The sequence below is a fragment of the Rosa chinensis genome, chromosome 5 (assembly GCF_002994745.2).
Source record: "Rosa chinensis cultivar Old Blush chromosome 5, RchiOBHm-V2, whole genome shotgun sequence".
Classification (NCBI taxonomy): Eukaryota; Viridiplantae; Streptophyta; class Magnoliopsida; order Rosales; family Rosaceae; genus Rosa; species Rosa chinensis.
Genome location: NC_037092.1, coordinates 65581011 through 65587786, shown reverse-complemented (window position 1 = coordinate 65587786; position 6776 = coordinate 65581011). Strand labels below are relative to the sequence as shown.

The window sequence follows — 6776 nt, the reverse complement described above, 5'->3', positions numbered from 1 at the left end:
AGGCTCAATATGAGCTCTAGATAAATTCATAACTTTGCGAAAGTTAGAATATGTTACAACATTATGAGTATGATTTGAATTTGATTTCTTAGTCTTGTCATAGTACTCATTGAGGTAATAAGTCACTTTGACCATAATTGAATGAGTATGTATGAGCTTTAGACTTTTGATTACATGAGTGAGCTTTAAGTTCATTCATTCATGGACTTGCCTTTGGCAATATGAATCGGTCAAAGATTTGATTAAGCAATATGCTTATAATGACACATAAGATTTGGGGATTTGCTTTTAGCAATTTTCCTTTAAGATCTTCATATTAGTCAAAACAACATGCCATAAGTCTCTCGTCAATATAACACTGTACTTATAGAAAAGTTGTCGCTTGGAGAAGAATGATAAGCCCATGTCTCTATAAAGAGACTTGTGTCATAGTGATTTTAATTCACTGGAATGAACACCCTCTTGTATTTTAGGGGTTATAAAGTCCAAATATATCATCACGTTTACAATATTCAAATGCATTGGAATTGCCTCTTTCCCATTTTGGCCAATAGTATAATTTATCGACACAATGAAACGTGGTAGTATGCAACCCTTGATGATATTTAGTAGCTACAATAGATGAGATATCATCAATGATCATCAATTAGAGATCTATCATATATTCAAAATATATGCATGCATTAGCTATAATAAGCTTATTTATATCAGGTACCCATGCCTCTTTTAGCATTTGTTGTCTCTCAAGGACAAATTAATTCAAGAATGTGGATTTTTGTATAACCTCATGAAGAGTGTTATTGGGCTTGTATAATGTTCCCTTATAGGGAGCTTGAAACATTGAACTTTGTGGTTATATTTCACATAAATTCACGCCGTTGCAATAACGTTTCCTCCCCCTAATGGCGGGAAGACTATCTAGTTTTACCATTCGCAAAATATGCGTGCAAAAAATTGGATTTATGATATCCATGGGGATAGTGAGCCCAAATCAAATTTTAGGTCAAAAAGATATCGAATTGAGATTTTTTCTCAAAATTAAAATGAGACATGGTGAATAGATATTACACACCAATGCATGTCGTTTTTCATGAACGATATTGCTCCCCCTAATGGCGGGAGGATTATCCCATTAAAGTGACAACTCGCAAATATGCAATAAATTATAATTTCCGTGTTAGGATGGTTTGCAACTGTTGTTGTATTATACAACAATATAGAGTATGTATATAGATGAGTCTACATGACATAGTCATGATACATTAGTCACGCCAAAATAAATTTATTTGGCTCAATGAAAATTTTAGTTCATGATACAGTATACAATAGTATACTTATAGTTGATTAATACAACTTTATTTAGGTGAAAATTTCATCACCAAATATAAGCAATGATATTCCACATATGTAACATAATATGAGCTCAGTTGGAGTCGGCCATCAATCAAGATTTGCAGCTCTTGAGATGATTGTTACCTTAGCTTTTGGAAGCATCAATTGTGAAAAATTATCAACAATTGCAATGGATCATGTCCATAGTTGCATTATATGCATGCAAGACAACTATGTTTGTCATTATATTTATCATGAACATTCATGGTTCAAATTGAATTCGCTCAAAAAAAAAAAAGGTTCAAATTGAATTTATTAATGAACACGTTGTTCATATTATTGTTTGACACTGAAAACAAATGTCAAAATTATATACGCAAATTTGAGTCTGGGACAGTTGTCCATATGGGTATAAGCATATACTCCAATAATAATAGATTTAGGGACCATAGCCCTGATACTCAAAACATTTGATTTGAGTCTTCACAATTAGAAGCATGTTCTAAAAGTGGAGTGAACAAAGGTTCACATGTACTCATAAAGAGAAGGGACAAAGGTCGTGACATAATTGGAGATCAAGAAACAAGAGGTTTCGATCTATGTGATTGTATAACAATCAGCGGAGGAATTTTAAGTCCTCATATAATTGGATCAAGAAACATGTAGTTTCGATCTCATTATAAAGTGACAATTTTATATTAAATTATCAGATAAGATAATAAGAGGAAATTAAATTGAAGTTGTCAAACTCATGAAAATACATACCTTAATTTTGTTGAAAATATAATTGATATTATTGATACCAACATGTGAGTACCATATGCCAAAAATAGAGGGGGTACTCATCTAGAGTCAATAATTGATACATGCATGCATCAATATAACATTATAACAAAATAATCATAAATTTGTTATAGTCTAGTTGGTTAGGATATTTGGTTCACATCCAAAAGACCAGACCTGGGTTCAAGTCCCAGTGATGGAAAAATAATTTTGTTATTTTTTCATAAACGACATAATCATATGAAGTAGATATGACAAAAATAAAATAAATAATTATGATAAGTATCAAATAATGGTAATAGAATGAGTTACTTATAACAATAATTACCAGAGAATGGTAATAAAATTGATAATAAAATGAGTTATTAATAACAATAACAATTAAAAATATTATCTTGATAATTGTAACTCTTGCAACAAATTCTAATGACAAATTCGGTTATGAAAGAATTGTAATAAAGGTAATTTAAACATAATGAATGTGATTAAACAGATAAAGATAAGGAAACGTAATTATATTTAATCAGTGGAAAAACATAGGCTTAAAATGACTAAATAAAATAAATAGAGACAAAAAAAAGCGCCTAAACATAGGCTTAAAATTTATCGGTGTCAAGAAAACCTCCATTGATCATGTAATCAATATGTTTTCCATTGTCCACAAAAAAAATAAGAGAGTTTGAGCTTGTAATCTTCACTGATAGATTCTCCACATGATTTTAGTTGGGAGGTAATCATATATATAGCGGACTTGAAAATCAGTGACAGATTTAAAGTTCTGAAGGCACAAAATGCGTCCATTCATATCGTGTTTTAGATAGAACAATGGTTTTCTGGTGAGCAAATCAATCAGCCAATGCTTGCAAAATCTCAAGTGGATTTTTCACAGTAAGGTGATAATCTTTTAGGATCTTATCAAGATGATAACACAAGAAAATCATAGGCTTGGCGGGATCTTGCACAGATGACTTATTGTCAACTTTGATGGCATTTCCAACGTTTTTAGCCATAAGGTGAATTTTAGCATCAAATAGTTATTGCCAGAAATTTTAAGAGGATCAAAATCCAATTTTGTTAGATGATCTTTCTACAAAGATAAAAGATGAGATATATTAGGATCCATAATTATTAGAACAATATGTTCTAAGAAAAAATCATATACGAAACAAAGGTTTCGAAGAGTTCATAAATATGAACAATGGATCTCATAGGGAACACACGAGAAAAACATTCGTGTGATGTCTATAGAACCATAGTTTCTAAGACTACTCGGTCAGAGGACTCGAGTCTTGAGCAATAGAACATGTAGCTCTCATTGTCGTATATGAAATATAAATTTTCAACAATTATATCATATAAAAGATACATACAAATATATATAAATGATCGCATAAAGAAAATTGATATTCATCTAGGAGAGAAAGAAGAAAACTCATAGATCAGTAGCCTTGGTCATAAGCAACTATGCTGCACCATAAGACTTGTGGATCATCATGGAGTTCAAAGAAGAAGAAGAAGAAAAATAAGAGCAAATTCGTGCTGATAACGTGTTATAAACTAGAGAATATGAGAGAGACAGAATAGAGAAACAAAATGTAAGAGGAGGTAGACGTGTGTATTTCATTCTCATTAGACCCCTTTATATAGGAGTAATGTTTACATCATAAGGACATAACTAATGAATATTTACAGTGGACAACCACATTTATATAATATTTATAACATTACTTGGTTTTTTAACCTCGTTATTGGTGTGTTGAGATTCGACATGAGTTTTTAGTTACTTAATTTAAACTTTAGTTACATATTATTTTTGTTCTCCATCGAATTTATTTTTGAATGAATGTTTAACAAATAATATGTAATTACTTCACTTAAAATAAATGCTTTCACGTTAATTCTAAATTTGTCTTTTACAATATTTATCATTGTTTTAGAGAAACGGGAATTGAGAGAAAATTGTTGTGTATTCTCATTGATAATAGGGGTCTCTTTATATAAAGGATTACAATGCATAGAATCCGAATCATACAAGGAAAGGTGATTATACATTGAATAGGAATATCTAGATCCTTGTAAACCCTATTACCACTAGGTCAAGTAAACTAGAGTTTGGGCTAGACACACAAATAGGGATTTACTTGAACACTCCCCCTTGTGTTGCCCAAACGCCATGTTTCTCTTGTTGCCTTTCTAAAAACCTTGCCGAGTAACAAAAACTCAGTGGGACAAAAATAACCTCAGTCAAAGGGGAAAAAAAGCACAACACACCATTCACATTTCGAGACCATACATATAGACATCTCCCCCCCTAATGTCTGCATCTCCCCCTGATGACTACGATCATGGGATTTCGGATAACTTCCGCAAATGATGCTACCAACATGTTTCCCGAAAGTGGAATTTAGGCAATGACTTAGTGAGTAAGCATGCTGTACTGTCCTCAAATTGAACCTAGTTCACTTTAATCTTGAGGAGAGTCTGTTGTTGCTGATTATGCTTGGCGTTGTCGCTTTTGATGTAGCCTTACTTCATTTATTCAAAATAAACAACATTATTCTAAATGCTCATAGCTCATCTGTGGTAGACATCAAACCACAATTGTTCGAACATGCGTAACTATAGATCCAATCCATATGCATTCACGAACCATTTTGTGAAGAGTTATAATCTCTGCATTGTTTGAAGATATAGGGACTAGGGTCTATTTTATAGACCTCTAAGATATCACGGTCTTTACCCATGGTGAACACTTAACTATTTTGGGAATGACCTTTGTGTGGGTCAGAGAGATACCCAACATCAGCAAAACATTCCAAAACACATGTTGTTTTGGGATGGGGATAGTGGACGCATGCCAGTGTTGGCAGCGTTCCTGGTGTGTGATGGGTCTGAATCTATTATCTCTCTGTAGGGATAGAATAAGCCCATATCAATCATACATCTCAAGTACCGAAAATATCTTTTACATCAATCTAATGGCATCGCGTTGGTGCAAAGCTATATCTAGCTAATAAGTTCATGGAAAATGAGATGTCTGGTCTTGTGCATTGAGCTAAGTACAATAATGCGCCTATTGTACTTATGTAGGGCACTTCCGCCTCTAGCACATCTTCGCCATCGTCCTTTAAACGAAGATGATCCTTTTTAGGATCAAGACTACGGATGATTATGAGGGTGCTTGGAGGCTTGACCTTATCAAAATGCCTAAGCATCTATCAACACGATGCTCAAGTTTCAAACCGAGATATAATCGTGTTCTCCCAAAATCTTTCATATCAAACTCGGATTTCAAGTGTTTAGTGGTTTCCCTTAACTCTTTAAGGGCTTCCAATGAATATTATGTCTAACATGAACAACGATAGAATCCGAAACTTGTTATGGAAACGCGCAGGCATATCCCTTCCCAATCAAGTAGTCACTTTAGTGAGCGTTTCAACCTCTTTATAAAGACGCTCTGTGGTCTAGAGCTACTTGACTTGGGTAAATGAAGTTCACCATGAACCTTCACGTATATTCCTTATCTAGATCCCTATAGAGATACGTAGTTACTACATTCGTAAGCTACATGTTCAGTTACTCGGAAACTACCAAACTGATAGGGTAGTGGAGTGCAATGATATCCATTACGAGAGAATATGTCCCATCGTAGTCTATTTCAGGGCATTTTTATGAGAACCCTTGCACCATAAGGCGAGATTGTCATCTCTTTTTCTCATCACGTTTTCTAACGAAGACCCATTAGTCAATAGGTTTTATGTTAGGAGGTGCTGGCATCACTGGCTCAAAAACCTTCATCTTTGTTAGAGAATCCAACTTAACCTGGATCGCATCTTTCCATTTAGGTCAAATTTCTCTACATTGGCATTCATTCATCAACGGAGCGTGGTTCGATATCATCAGACTCAACAAACTCATGCGCAACGAAATGCGTGACTACATCATCAATTATGATGGAGTTTAATTTCTATCCCACGTCTCATGTACACTAGTGTAATTTTCATAGAGCTCTATATTCTTAGGAATAGGTTTTGACATTGAGGTGTCCCCCAACGATAACCATAACTCGGAAGATTCTCATGAGACTGATTTTGAGTCTTGATGATCAAAGGAATGTGCCAAAGTATCCTTCGAACTCATGGGCCTCCCACGCATCCAAGTTGGGGGCATGTCCTATAACGCCAGAGTGCCACTCTCTTTGGCGTTGGCGCCATGTCTACCTCCGTGTAGGGTGGCGCTACGTCCTTTCGTAGGGACGTCCTTCCTTGCAGGCATGTTTGCAGCATATTTGTGTGAACTCGTCACTTTAACGGGGATCGAGATGAGACATAGTGGGGACAGGCCACGACAATTCCTGTCGTTTCTGCTGAACATCTATGTTCTTATCTCCCCCTAATGATTGGAAGACTATCTCATTAAAGTGACAACCCCCAAATCTAGCGGTAATGAGATCGCCTGGCAAGGGCATTAAGTGGCGGACGATTGTTGGAGTCTCCAATCCAACGTAGTTGCCCATTCGTCTGTAAGGACCCATCATAGAACGTTGTAGCAGCGCAATTGGCACATAAATGACTTACTCAAAAGTGCGTAAGTACAAAATACTTGTACCCAGTCACTAGCTATAACGCAGAGATACATTGAGTGGCAGTAGATCGTAGATG

The 6776-nt window shown here is 35.0% G+C and overlaps 1 non-coding gene across 1 annotated transcript; it reads left to right on the top strand.

Moving 5' to 3' along the window:
• Positions 1–2239: 2239 nt before the first annotated feature.
• TRNAV-CAC lies at positions 2240–2317 on the top strand. The gene has a single exon. It is a non-coding gene; the product is annotated as a tRNA-Val (tRNA).
• Positions 2318–6776: the final 4459 nt, after the last annotated feature.